General features: G+C 43.3%; 1 long non-coding RNA gene across 1 annotated transcript; it reads right to left on the bottom strand.

The window, feature by feature from the left end:
• Positions 1-581: 581 nt before the first annotated feature.
• Positions 582-5,335, bottom strand: LOC115467180. Its single transcript, XR_003941656.1, has 3 exons — positions 5,174-5,335; positions 1,082-1,085; positions 582-592 (listed from the first exon to the last, which is right to left on the bottom strand). It is a non-coding gene; the product is annotated as an uncharacterized LOC115467180 (long non-coding RNA).
• Between the last annotated feature and the right edge of the window lie 10,142 nt (positions 5,336-15,477).

Below are 15,477 nucleotides of genomic sequence, written 5' to 3'. Positions count from 1 at the left end.
GTCCTACCAACTTGATACACGTGTGGTTTAGCACACAACAATCCTGTTTCATAACCATTATTGGAGATGTTTAAAATCCCACTCAGGAAATCCATTGACCACCATATTAAGGGCCCTGTTTACTAAGTCACGTTATAGACGAATTTGCGCCTACAATATCCCTATAGGTGCCTACACAGTTAACACGCATGCTAATTGTAGGCGCATCAAAAACGCGAACGTACCTTAGTAAACAGGGCCCTAATTCTGGAAAAGCTACTTTTGAAAAAGTATTTTGTAATGACTTCTAGCAAAAGGTTAAGTCAACATACTAATGATAAGCCATTTTTCTCTCCAAATATGCCTGATCCTTTCTAGATACTACATTTGCATATATTCCCACAGCATATCCAACGTGTTTAAGGTATATAAGACTGCTCAGTCCCTACAGATACCTTCATTAAAAATGACTACGTTCTCCCTCTTTCTAGTAGTCTAAAGCTCCTTGGGTTGACCTTGGATAAGCATTTGCATCTGGGTGATCAGGTACGAGTTGTCACTAAGAGAATGTTTAATGCAATGTGGAGGCTTCGGCAGGTTAGATATTGCCTAACTAGAGAACTGTTTCGCTCCCTTGTTCATTGGTTGGTGCTATCTCACCTAGATTACTGCAGCGGGATTTATGCAGGTTGCCATGAATATCTTTTGAAAAAATTACAGACTGCACAAAACACAGCGGCGAGACTAATCCTGGGAAAATCACGTTTTGAGCATGCTCAACCTCTGCGTTTCCTTCTCCACTGGTTGTATGTGAGGGAACGTATTTCTTTCAAAATTTGCTCACTACCTTATAAAATCATTTATGGGCAAGCTCCGGAATATACGCTTCACCTTATTGACCTCCCATCCAGAAATGCAGTAGCCACCTTGAGGTCGTATCTCAACCTGCACTTCCCAAATTGCAGAGGCGTCAAATACAAAAAGATCTTCACTTCGTCTTTCCAATACTCCTGTGCCTCTTGGAATGTCTTGCCGAAATACTTAAAACTGCAAATGGATCACCAACTGTTCAAGAGGTTTATGAAAACCCACCTATGTGGACTGGTCTTCTCCCCTCACACTCTTACCGATCAATAGTCCCACTTACTTACCCCTGAAACTGTTATGCCCCCTTCTCCTTCCTGCCTAATTTTTGTCTCTTACCATTTCTCTTATTGTATTGTCATTTTTACTTATCCCTTGTTAGCCACATTGTGCCTGCATGCGTGGGAAAATGTGGGGTAGAAATGTACTATAAATAAATAAATAAATAAATAAATAAAGACAGGTCACATCCTCAATAAAATGTAAACCACATTCAGTATGGTGCTCTAACAAGAAGCCTCCACTCTCTTTAGATAACATTATTTGTATTGTGCAGTTAAAGATGGCATGTAATTCCAAGCCTACAGTGGGTACTAAGGCTTCAGAGCTGCAAAAAGTTAAAATGTTTGTACTAGAGCTATTTCTCCTTGATGTACAGAATTAGTAATATGGGAGTAAGCACAGCATAAACTGTACAAAGAGAATTACATCAGTCTCCCCAGATTTTGCAAGTTCACTATAAACACAAAAGTGTTTTACCAGTCAGATATCTATTTGTTTTGATTTCATTATCCATTTTCCCAACTGAGTCCTTGGGAGTTGATAAACATGTCTTTGAAGCCATTCAAATAAGAGTGTGTGGCGCCTGAAGTACGACAAGAATTTTTGGCTTCTTTCCCTTAAATTGAGCCAATTAGAGAATGCTGATTGCACTTCCTTCAACCAGTTCCAGATGTTGATGTCATGGAAACAGCCAAATATCTGAAAAGGCTTATACATATACACTTGATAAACTGTTTTGTGAGACAGAGTAGAAGTGAGTGCAAAACCAAATATCAGGGGTTTCTTGCATGGTTTTCTTGAAATATTACATTAATTTTACACAGAGAACACCACTCTGTAACACGGCACCTAGGTTAAGAGGTGCCTCCCGTGGTGCTATTTTATAAAGACACCTAGGACCAAATTCTATAAATTGCACTGAAAAAAAATAGCACTTAGAGCTGGTCTATAAATGGTGCTCAAAGTTAGACACCATTTATAGAATAGTGCTTATTGTCGAGATCCGCCACTACCTGATTTATACCAACTGAACTCTGGTGTAAATCATTGTGCCTAGATTAGGTGCGGATCCCCCTTATTCTATAACAGCGTGCATAAATTGTGGGAGTGCCCCTGATCCGCCCCTGACCCTCCCATGACCTCTCCTCCTTTTGGGAGCCATGCAGATCCAGGCACATAAAAGTGCATGTGTACATTTAAATTGATGCCAATTAGCACCAATAATTGATGGGGCCCAATTATTGGCGCTCATTGGCTCGTATTAAATTAAATTGCATGTGCAAATTGGGTGTGTGCACATGCAATTTTTAGCACCTGTTATAGAATTTGGGGGCTAGTGTGTGTAGGTTTTTTTTTTTTTTTTTTAACTAAAGTGTGTTAAGTTTTGCATGTCTTAAAAAACAAAACTTAACACAAAGTGTTAGGTGCAAAGGCATTGTGGCAACACAGGTGGGGGGGGGGGGGGGGGGGGGGGGATGTGCCCAGCATGTCCTCTCTAGTACCCAAGCATCATTGTTCATTAGCGTATGTTAATTCTGGTCACAATTACAGGGGACACACTGCTACTGACAGGGCTGGTGTTAGATGTTCAGGGGCCCAGGGCAGAAACCGAGGAGGGGGCCCAAAAGCAGGCTTTCAGTGTATGTCTCCTTTAGATTGAGGCAGGTTTGATAAGCCAGACCATATGGTAAAAGTGACAAGCTAACTGCTTAATACTGAAGTGGGCAGGATTAGGATGGTTTTCCCTGACAGTTAACACTCAAGTAATAACCACACGTCTCAATTACCATCACTTCAAGAGGAGGCAGTGAGTGCAGCAGTGTGTGTGCTCACCTGTCAAGTGCCACAGTGACACACATCCTCCATATCTCTTACTTTCTTTCAAGATCCCACCTCCCATTTTCCAATCCCTCACTCTCCCAATCTCCTCTCCCTAACCACCCCTCCCAATGTCCAATCTCCCCCCCCCACACACACACATCATTAGCCCCCATCCTGGCTACCCTGGCAACATAATCATCCTCTCCTGCTCCTCCCTCCCCCACATCACTAGCTTCATTTCAACACCCCTCCCTCCAGGCAACAGAATTCTACCCTCTGATGTCCAGATCCCACCTCCAAGATCCAAATCTTACACCCCAATCCCCTCCCTCTCCTCCCAGGACTCACCCAAGAGTCAAGCAATGTTGGCTCAGGATTTCCAGCAGCAGAGTCCCCCTTCTGCTGCAGCTCAGGTTGGCACTGTCCTCCAAAATAGTGCCTCTGCCACCTAGCAGTAGTTTCATAGAGATGACATTTTAGAGGTCGATGCTGACCCAGGAAGCAGTGGAAGGGAACTACTGCTGCTCGGAAGCCCTAAACCACTATTGCAATATCCCCAGGTAAATCCTGGGGAGAGGAGGTTGGAGGGTGAAGGGAGGTTAGGGATTGGGAATAGGATTTGGATCTCATGGGTGGGGCCTGGATGTCAGAAGGGTGGAACTATGTTGCCGTGGGAGTCAGGGTAGTGAAGTGTGTGTGTGTTTGTGTGTGTGTGGGGGGGGGGAGAATTTTGGAAAGGAGGCTTATGTGGCTAGAGGAATCAGAAGGGGGGGCAAGTGATGTGGGGGGATCGGGAGAGGAAATGGGAAATGTGGGAAATGTGTGCTGCTGTAGCATTCAAATTTGATTATTATTATTATTATTTATTTTTATTTTGGTAATACTGAGCCACTGCCCACATAACATGTAGTGGTGGATAGCGCAGCTGCTTGTGCTTTCTGCCAGCAAAAGTACACACCTTTTATACAAATTGTGCACATTGAAGCCAGTCAATATTTTGTAAAAGGTCTTTTACGTGTATATATGGCCACACACACATGAAAAATACTATAAAATTACCGCCAGGATGTGATAGAGGTTGAATAATTTCTTTCAGAAAATTTTTGTCACAATTTTGGATAAATTAATGCCTTTGTGTTAAATTAGAAAAGATTTTTTTTAAATGAGGTAAAAAGTTGCAAGAGATACCTTTTTGTTTTCCATTTGCCCTAATATGTTTGTTCTAACAAGAAATCAGATTTTTCAAAGGACCTAGAGTCCATTCAATTTGGAACTCAATCTGGTCCTGGATGCACCAATCAGTTAGGTTTTCAGGATATCCACGAGAAAGATTTGTATGCAGTGGAGGCCAGGTCTAGGAACCACTGGGCTACAGCTATAGTTTATCAGCTCTTTTCTGCATTAGCTACCACCTGCTGAAATTCCCCAAAGGATACTTAAACAGTACTTCGTATACATCCTTTAAAGAAACATCTTGATTCATAGCAGAAGCCATTGAGTCAGTGAAAGAGCAGGCTAAAAGAGGAACAAGAGTCACCTTTTACTTTAACCGAAGGTCCAGGAATCTCTTTAGTACATCTATTAAAGAAGGATCAGAATGAGCTAAGGTGCTCACATTACCAATCAACTTTGATATAAGGACAGGTTGTGGGAGACAGGTAGGACCCACAGGAGACAGAGAAATTTTGGCAGAGGAAGGAGTATTCACACTGGCAAAAGGTCCCACTTGGAGTATTGTGTTCAGTTTTGGAGGCCGTATCTTGCTAAAGATGTAAAAAGACTTGAAGTGGTGCAAAGAAAAGCTACAAAAATAGTATGGGATTTGCATTGCAAACCGTATGAGGAGTGACTTGCCGACCTGAACATGTATACCTTGGAGGAAAGGAGAAACAGTGGTGACATGATACAGACGTAAAAATATTTGAAAGGTAATTCGCAAATAAACCTTTTCCGGAGAAGGGAAGGCAGTAGAACTAGAGGACATGAATTGAGGTTGAAGGGGGACAGACTCAGGAGTAATGTGAGGAAGTATTTTTCACGGAAAGGGTGGTGGATACATGGAATGCCCTCCCGCTGGAGGTGGTGGAGATGAAAATGGTAATGGAATTCAAACTTGCCTGGGATAAACACAAAGGAATCCTGTTTAGAAGGAATGGATCCATGGAATCTTAGCAGAGATTGGGTGGCAACACCGGTAATTGGGAAGCAAAAACAGTGCTGGGCAGACTTCTACAATCTGTGCCCTGATTGTGACTGAAAAGATATGGATGGGCTGGAGTGTAAATTTTAGGAGGCTTCGATGTTGGCTTCAGTATTTTTAGTACAAGAGCAGTGCTGGGCAGACTTCTATGGTCTATGCCCTGAGAATGGAAAGGACAAATCAAACTCCGGTATACATATAAAGTATTGCATTCCATAGACTATGTAAAATGAGTTTATCTTGTTGGCAGACTGGATGGACCATACAGGTCTTTATCTGCCATCATTTGCAATGTTACTATCCTGCTTATAATCGAAAGAGAAAAACGCCTATATTGCGACCCAAATCGGGAGATGGGCGTCTTTCTCCCGTGGGTGCCCAAATCTGTATAATCGAAAGCCGATTTTGGGCGTTTCCAATTGCAATCCATCGTGGAAATGGGTAAAGTTGACGGGGGCGTGTCAGAGGCATAGTGAAGGCGGAACTGGGGTGTGGTTATCGGCCCAGGAGAGATGGGCTGATAATCGAAAAAAAAGGCGTTTTTACCGCGATTTTGGGTCACTTTTTGTGGACCCTTTTTTTCACGAACAAGTCCCAAAAAAGTGTCCCAACTGACCAGATGACCACTGGAGGGAATCGGGGATCACCTCCCTGGACTCCCCCAGTGGTCACGAACCCCCTCCCACCAAAAAACCCCCACTTTAAAAACTTTTTTCCAGCCTCTATGCCAGCCTCAAATGCTGTACCCACCTCCATGACAGCAGAATGTGTTCTATCCTACCCTACCTGTAACACTTGTGCTGGTAAATGGGAGGTCTCCAAAACCCACTGTACCCACATGTAGGTGCCCCCTTCACCCCTAAGAGCTATGGTAGTGTTGTACATTTGTAGGTAGAGGGTTTTGGGGGAGGGGGATTGGGTGCTCAGCACCCATGGTAAGGGAGCTATGCATGTGGGAGCGTTGTCTGAAGTCCACCGCACTGACCTCTAGGGTGCCCAGTTGGTATCCTGGCATGTCAGGGGGGCGAGTGTACTACGAATCGTGGCCCCTCCCACGACCAAATGGCTCGGATTAGGACGTTTTTGAGCTGGGCGTTTTTAGTTTCCATTATCGCTATAAAAAACAAACGTCCAGCTGAAAAACGTCCATTTTTTCGAAAATACGGTCTGTCCCGCCTCTTCACATACCCATTTTCGGACATAGACGCCCATGGAGATAGGCGTTCGCGTTCGATTATGCCCCTCCATGTTACTATGGCAGCAGTTGTGGCAGTTATTGATGCCATTTGTATGTGCAGGTCCATAGATCCCTTTTCCACCACTGGCAATGGTAACTTCTTCTTCTCTCCACCTTTTCACTTTCCCATTAGGAGTGGAGCAGAGTGCTATGCTCCTCAGTAGTTCCGAAGGGGCTCCAAAGGGGCAGGACCTGCCCATTTGGGCACACACCTACGGCCATGCTCCCATGGCCATGCCCCACTGCAGGACTGCAGCTCTGAATATGGTAAGGCCCCTCTCTCGAACATCACTTGAGCCTGCAGGTGGCCAGTCTAAATCCTGAACACCTCCACTGGAATCCCCACTGGTCTGGAGAACCTTGGCAGGACCGCTGCTTTGAAGATGGTAAGACCACTCTCTTGAACATCACTCGAGCCTGAAGGCAGCCAGTCCAGTGCCTACACTCCTCCACTCCCCGCTGGTCTGGAGAACCACAGCAGGACTATTAATTTGAATGTTTTGTTTAATACAATAATGATATTTCTCAGTATTTATTGAGTTTTAATGTCTTGTCAGTTAAGAAATGGAAGGGCCAAGGGGCCCCACTGTTGGGCTGTGCTTAGGTCATCAATTAGCCTTAATCTGGTCTTGAATACAGCGCTTCCAAGGAGGTCAGTTTTTTCAACAGAAGATTTATGGAAATTCCCAAGCCTACCCACAGCTCTGCCCCAGCACACCCCGATGGCGGTCTGTGGCACCAGCAGTCGCTTCCCCTTCCAGTGGCAGCAGGAGCCACCTTAATAAAATGCTCTCTTCTGCTGCTGAGGGTACAAGTCCCACAGCTCTTTTTGCAAGACTGGTCCTGCAGTAGCAGGAGATGATGTTTTATTAAGGCATCTCCTGCTGCCACTGGAAGGGGAAGCTGCCTAGCAGGAGATCCTGGCTCCCTGCAGGCATGCAGGTGACCAGCAGAAATGGGAGTCTTTTTGGCAGGTCTGTATATATAAGGATAGCAATGTGGCACTTATTAAAATCCCTTTCAAATTATTTAGTTCTCTCCAATAGTTACAGAAAAACAAAAACTGAAAAATAATTTCAACATATTAGTGCATAAAATAAAAACAGAAAAATATTATTGAAAAGGTCCTTTTCCAATACTGTTTTCATAGCTTTAAAGAAACAGGAGTAAAACGGAGTTCCAATGAGTTTTCATTTTCTGTTTTTCTTATTTTTTTAGTCCTAAGTGACAAGTTTTAGTACTAAATACAGTTTATCTCATACACTGTCAGCATAAACAGCAACTGTACAAAGCTGACAGTTAAACATTTTGCCCATGCAATGTTAAAATAAAATCACAAAATCCAATATTGAACTGGCACAATGACTGGAAGTTAAACGCCAGCTGTAGAACTTAACAGAAAGTGGGGTTCTGTATTTCACTTCGAATTTCAAATTATTCATTTACAATTAAGCCAGGGGTTGACAAATCTCAGGTGCTAGGTTGCCATGGTGACCAGAAAGTTTCTTCTAGCACCTGGGATTTTTTAGGTCCTTTAAATAAAAATAAATAAAAGGTATTCTTTTGCTGCTGCAATTGCCGCCAGACCAGGAGCTTCTTTGCCCATGCAACACGTGGCCAGGGCTGGCTTAAGGCATGAGTTACACAAGGCACTGGCTCAGGGTGCCAAAAGCCTGTCTAACCAGCTTCCCATTCAATGTGCTTTCCTCCCTGTGCTGCTGTTGGCATACTTACAGGTTTATACACATGCAGCCAGCTGGTTGGGCAGAAAACTGTCTGGAAGGAAGCTGATTCAGGTAGGCGGAGAGGGGGGCAGGCAGGCAGGGGAGATGCTGCCTGGAAAGGAGCTGATGTGAGCAGTAAGTGCTCACTGGAAGGGAGTTGATGTGAGATCTAAAATGGGAACGCTAAAGCAAAAGTGGGCTCAGAGCACCACAACCCTTGAGCTGGCACTGTGTATGGCTCTTTGTGAATCTGAGTCATGCAGAACAGGAACTCTTGAGTGTCAGGTTGTCAAGTCTTGCTAGACCAGGTAAGATTTCTTGCATTTCACAACTTAAGACTGACACAGAGCTATGCAGTGCAGGGTATTAGAATTTCCAGTATCTATTGCAGCAGTAGCTGCAAAATAGTATGCTCCGGCAGTGGCCACAGATATCTATAAGAACATAAGAATAGCCATACTGGATAAGACCAATGGTCCATTTAGCCCAGTATCCTGCTTCCAATAGTGGCTAATCCAAGTCACAAGTGCCTGACAGAAACCCGATTAATAGCAACATTTCATGCTACCAATCCCAGGGCAAGCAGTGGCTCCCCCCATATCCATCACAACAACAGACTATGGACTTTTCCTCCAGGAACTTCTCCAAACCTTTTCTAAACCCAGATACGCTAACTGCTGTTACCACATCCTTGGGCAATGAGTTCCAGAGATTAACTATTCACCGAGTGAAAAAATATTTCTGCCTATTTGTTTTAAAAGTATTTCCAAGTAATTTCATTGAGGGTCCCCTAGTCATTGTACTTTTTGAAAGAGTATAAATATTGATTTATTTTTACTGTTCTACACCACTCAGGATTTTATAGACATCAAACATATTCCCCCTCAGCCTTCCCTTTTTCCAAGCTGAAGAGCCCCAACCTCTTTAGCCTTTCCTCATATGAGAGGAATTCCATCCTCATTATCATTTTGGTTGCTCTTCTTTGAACCTTTTCTAATTCTGTTACATATTTTTTTGAGATATGGCAACCAGAACTGAATGAAATACCCAAGGTGAGGGTGCACCATGGAGCAATACAGGGGCATTATAATATCTTGATCTAATTTACCATCCCTTTCCTAAGAGTTCCTAGCATCCTGTTTGCTTTTCTGGCCATCGCCACATGATGGGCAGATTTCAGCTTATTGTGTACAATGACATCTAGATCTTTTTATTGGGTGCTGACTCTAGCATCAGGTAACTACAGTTTGGATTATTCATCCCAATGAGTATCACTTTGCATTTGTCCACATTAAATTTCATTTGCAATTTGGATGCCCAGTCTTCTAATTTCATAAGGTCTTCCTGCAATTTTTCACAATCCGCATGCCATTTTAACAGTTTGTGTCACCTGCAAATTTGAACAGTTTTGTGTCATCTGCACATTTAAACACCTCACTTGTCGTTCCAATTTCCAGATCATTTATAAATATGTTAAATAGCACCGGTCCCAGTACAGAACCCTGTGGCACTCCACTATTTATTTATTTTATTTGTAGCATTTGTATCCCACATTTTCCCACCAATTTGCAGGCTCAATGTGGCTTACATTTGTCGTGATGGCGGTTGCCATTTTTAGGTAACAGATTTATATATGGTTTTGCGTTAAGGTGCATACATATATGGTAACAGAGATGGAACATAACATACATAGAACAGTTCATGGTATATATATATACCATGTGCATACATACATGATAAAGAAGAATACAAGATTACATGAGGTTCCTGAGTGGTAATTGGATTATAACACACATTAGGTCATCGACTATGGAGAGACCATATTCGGCATAAGGATTGAGGTGATAGTGCTTGTTCACTAATATCAAAGCGTAATCAGTCAAGTGATAAGATTTCGGTTGTGTCTAGGTCGTGTATAGTCGTATTATTTAGTATTTAAGATGGATGTTTATGGTATGCCTTCTTGAACAGATCCGTTTTTAGTAGCCTTCGGAAGATAGTTAGGTCTTGCGTTGTTTTTATGGCCTTCGGTAGTGCGTTCCATAGCTGGGTACAAATGTATTCACCATCCTCCATTGAGATAAATGGTCATGTAACCCTACCCTGTGTTTTCTGTCCAATAACCAATACCTAATCCACAGCAGAGCACAGCCCCCTATCCCATGACTCTTTAGTTTTCTCAGGAGTCTCTCATGAGGAACTTTGTTAAAAGCTGTCTGAAAATCTAGATACACTACATCAACTGTTTCACGCTCAATTTGCACAAACAGTTTAATTGATAATGAGCCAATTAGTTCTAATAATTGGGCACCAATCAATTATTGGCATTAATCAAAAATTTGGATTTGTGCATACATCTTGCTAAGTGCTATTCTATAAATATGCGCATGTAAATCGCATGCAACTGAAAATGGGGCATGACCATGTGAGGAACATGGGTGGGTCAGGTTCATTCACTAAAGATGCACACTTTGTTGTAGAATTCAGGGGATCTGCATCTAATTTGCATGCAAGGATTTACACCAGGTTTCAAATTGTGTAAATCTGAGCATGAATCCTGGCACTGCATGCTATTCTATAAATGGCACCCAACTCAGTTTGTCGTTTACAGAAAAGTGGTCAGCACTTACATTTTTTTTTGCACCCAAATTTGGGCACCATTTACAGAATCTATTCCATATCGTATAACTGAATTCAGCAATCAGCAGATAGGTCAGTGTTCTTCACTGGAACACCCTGAGGCCAGTAGTAGTTTCCATAGATCCTAAGTGAAATTCCCTGAATCTGTTTCACCCCCACCCCACCCATCACCATGTGTTGGAGGCTTGCAGCCATTACTACCCAAAATTGCTTTTCTGTTTTCCTTATGTATTACACATCTCTCAGTGAGCTTAAGCCACAAGCCCCCAGATTCTATATAACGTGCCTAGATATCCACACCAAAATCCAAGTGTATTCTATAATAATGCGGTAGAACTAGAGGACTTAAATTGAGGTTGAAGGGGGGCAGACTCAAGAAAAATGTCAGGAAGTATTTTTTCACAGAGAGGGTGGTGGATACTTGGAATGCCCTCCCCCTGGAGGTGGTGGGGATAAAAACGGTAACGGAATTGAAAAATGCATGGGATAAATGCAAAGGAATCCTGTTCAGAAGGAATGGATCCACAGAAGCTTAGCGGAGATTGGGTGGCAACACCGGTAATTGGGAAGCAAAGCTAGTGCTGGGCAGACTTCTACAGTCTGTGCCCTGAAAAAGGCAAGGACAAATCAAGGTCAGGTATACATATAAAGTAGCTCATACAATCAGTTTATCTTGTTGGGCAGACTGGATGGACTGTTCAGGTCTTTATCTGCTGTCACCTATTATGTTACAATGGTACTATAACTTAATTGGCTTAACAAGCTAATCGGCATTGATAACAGCTCTTAACAAATACTAATGAGTACTAATTGGTAATTATAATTTACTCGCACAACTTGCTAAGCACATTCTGTAATGCAGCGTGTCTAACTTCTAAGACATGCAGGGGAAAAGGGGTGTGGTTATGGACAGGGAAATGGGCATTTCGTGGGCATTCTGAAATTTACGTGTGTAGTTATAGAATATGCCCCAGTGTGCCTAAATCTGCGTGCTAGGATTTATGCCACATTTTCATTGGTGTAAATGCAGGTGCGCAGTTTTAGGCGGGGAGAAATCAACTAAACGTATTCTACATCTACTACTAGGCAATGCTTATAGGATATGCTTAGCACTGTTTTCTGTGCCAATTTTTTAAAGGTGCCATATATAGAATCTCCCCCATGGTGTCTAAACTCCAGTATAAGAACAGTAAACAAGTTCAGGCACCATGCAAATCAGTCTCTCTGAGTGTCATGCAGTGCTGAAAGAAAACAGAACAGCTGTACTAGAGGTGGTGCCAGCAGCAAGTCTTTAAAAAGGCTGATGGGGGAATAAAAACCTGGGCAAAGAGTTGGCTTGGAAGGGCTGGGGACAGCTTGTGTTCTTGCATTATGGATTCTTCATTTCATCTTTGCATATCGATGGTGACAGTATGTTGGTAGCAGAAGGGGTTGGGAAAGAATGTTCATTGGGAGAAGGACATAGGGAGAGGAGTTGGAAAGAGAAAGTATCTGGGAGATCAGATGTTTGGCTGCATCACTGGAGGCAGAAATGCCAGCTGCTTTATCTAACAATGGTTCTGGCTCTCAAATTGAAGCCTTTTTTCCAAAGAGAAAGGGAAATGGGACTTGATATACCACCTTTCTGAGGTTTTTGCAACTACATTCAAAGCGGTTTACATATATTCAGGTACTTATTTTGTACCAGGGGCAATGGAGGGTTAAGTGACTTGCCCAGAGTCACAAGGAGCTGCAGTGGGAATTAAATTCAGTTCCCCAGGATCAAAGTCCACTGCACTAACCACTAGGCTCCTGCTTCAAAAATAGTGCAAGTCACTGAAATAGGTTCTAAAAGGTATGTGGGGAGAAGGAATAAGTGCTGAGCAGGATAGGAAATTAGCAGAGAAAAGAGTCTAATCCTTCTCTATGCATGTAAACAAAAGGTGATTGAAGGAAATAAGAAATAACTAGAAAGAGAATACAACAGAGCAGTGAATTCCAGGAAGGTTGTTCATTTTACAGATTGAAAAAAAAAATCAACATTCAAAAATGTTCATACTGTGTCACAAGTTCTCCATCCAGTAACATACACAAACACAGGAACAGACAGCAGATAAAGACCAGCATTGTCCAACTAGTCTGCCCAGCAAGGTGGCTTGAGTTGTAACTGCTACTCTGTGCAAAACATGCAAGTTACTTCCTTTATGCCTTTATTTAGGATTGTACATGATACTCCATGCAGATTATATACCTCTATATACCTTTGCTCCATGCAAATTATAGCCCATCTTTTGCTAGATAGGGATCCTCTGTATAGATCCCACACCCGTTTGAAATCTGTCACTGTTTTTGACACAACCACCTTCACTGGAGGGTGTTCCATGTATTCACCACCCTTTCTGTGAAAAAGTATTTCCTGATATTACTTTTATGGTATGCAGCAAGAACTGAGGTAGGGACCAGAATGCCAGGGAAAGAGAAGGAAGAGAAGGGAAGGAAGAGATCTAGAGTATACTAGGAGGGAAAGAAAGGTTGAAAGAATGAGATGGTGGGGGAGAGGGGGAGAGAACAATTTGTGTGAGAGGAGCAAGACAGAAAGCTGAGGATAGCCTCAGCAGGTGAGATAAGAAATGTAGAGATGATACCAGAAAAAGGTGAGGGAGAAAGTGCTGGGGGGAGGAGAGAAGGGGAAAGTGAGAGAAAGAGTGCCAGAAAACTAGAGGTTAGGGGGTGGGGAGAGAAAAAATACAAAGCATTGTGGGAGGAAAAGAAGGGGGTAGATAGAGTGCCTGGACTGGACTGAAGGAGGAGTGGCCAATGCTGGTGCCACTGCAAATGTCTTACAGGATTCTGCTAGTATAACTTGCATGAACTAGCCAATCAAATCTGATTGATATAAGAGCGAAAGTGGAGGGCAGACACACACACACATACACACACACACACACACACACACACACACACACACACACACACACACACACACACACTCTCTCTCTCAAGGTATTGGATTTCAAACTAAAACAGAGCTTGCTAAAGTCTCCAATGACCTGCTCCTGGCCAGATCCAAAGGTCTCTATTCTATCTTCATCCTTCTTGATCTATCTGCTGCTTTTGACACTGTAGATCACAGTCTACTCCTTGATACGCTGTCCTCACTTGGATTTTAGGGCTCTGTTCTTTCCTGGTTTTCTTCTTATCTCTCCCATCGTACTTTTAGTGTATACTCTGGTGGATCCTCCTCCACTTCTATCCCACTGTCAGTTGGTGCAGCTAAGGGATCTGTCCTGGGACCTCTTCTTTTCTCTATCTATACTTCTTCCCTTGGTACTCTGATCTCATCCCATGAGAAATCCCACACCAGAAATCTCAGCAGGAATCTAGGCCTAAGTATCAGCCTGCCTGCCTGACATTGCCGCCTGGATATCTCAGCATCATCTGAAACTAAACATGACCAAGACTGAGCTTCTTATCTTTCTCCTCTTCTCTTCCCCCATTCTCTATTTCTGTGGATAACACTTTCATCCTCCCTGTCTCATCAGCTTGTAACTTTGGGGTTATCTTCGACTCCTCTGAGCACACTACCAGAACCTTTATCCACACTCTTTATCACCTCTCGCTTGGACTATTGCAACTTGCTTCTCACAGGTCTCTCACTTGGCCATCTCTCTCCTCTTCAATCTGTTCAAAATTCTGCTGCACGACTTATATTCTGCCAGTGTCGCTATGCTCATATTAGCCCTCTCCTCAAGTCACTCCATTGGCTACCTATCCGTTTCCATATACAGTTCATACTCCTCTTATTGACTTACAAGTGCATTCACTCTACATCTCCTCAGTACCTCTCCACTCTCATCTCTCCCTACACTCCTCCCCGGAAACTCCATTCACTAGGTAAATCTCTTATCTGCACCCTTCTCCTCCACCGCTAACACCAGACTCCGTTCCTTTTATCTTGCTGCACCATATGCCTGGAATAGACTTCCTGAGCCAGTACGTCAAGCTACATCTCTGGCCTCTTCAAATCTAGGCTAAAAGCCCACCTTTTTGATGCTGCTTTTAACTCCTAACTCTTACTCACTTGTTCAGTACCCTTATTTTATCATCCCCACCTTAGTAATTCCCTTATCTCTTTTTTGTCCTGTTTGTCTGACCTAATTCGATTGTAAGCTCTGTCGAGCAAGGACTGTCTCTTCATATTCAAGTGTACAGCACTGAATATTGTCAGCTAGCACCCCTCCGTGCTGTCCGCTCTCACTTGAACACCTCTCCGTGCTGTCCTTCTTCGCCCGCCCAATTGGGGCTAATCCTCCTCCTCCTCCTATTGCTGCAAGCTCCTGCTTGTCAGTATTCCACCACAGATCATGCTTCGTCTGCTAAGTTCACCCTAGCCGGCCGCCAGCCAATCAGCTCCAGGCCGGCCGGCCTACCGGACCGGATATTTCAATTCTGTCCCCTGGGCTTTCCCTTAGGAAGAGGACTGCCTCTACTTTGAGCAGACCCAGTATTCTCAGTTTTAGATAAGTCACAAAGTTACTTACTCCCTGACTCCTCTCCAGCCCAGGGGATGAAGCCAAATGCTTCTCTACTAGTCCTGTTCCGGGCACAGGCACCTTCAATCTATTTCCCTACCCCCCCCCCCCCCCCACCCCCCTTTGAGCATTCTAATTCAAAGTTCCCCTCGCCAGCTCAAATGTTCTTCAGTTCAAAGCTTTCCCTCTACTATATGAATCCACTCCTTGAGCTAGCAA

The sequence above is a fragment of the Microcaecilia unicolor genome, chromosome 3 (assembly GCF_901765095.1).
Source record: "Microcaecilia unicolor chromosome 3, aMicUni1.1, whole genome shotgun sequence".
NCBI classification, from domain to species: Eukaryota; Metazoa; Chordata; class Amphibia; order Gymnophiona; family Siphonopidae; genus Microcaecilia; species Microcaecilia unicolor.
Note: the sequence above shows the minus strand (reverse complement) of the source record. Positions and strands in the feature narration are given on the sequence as shown.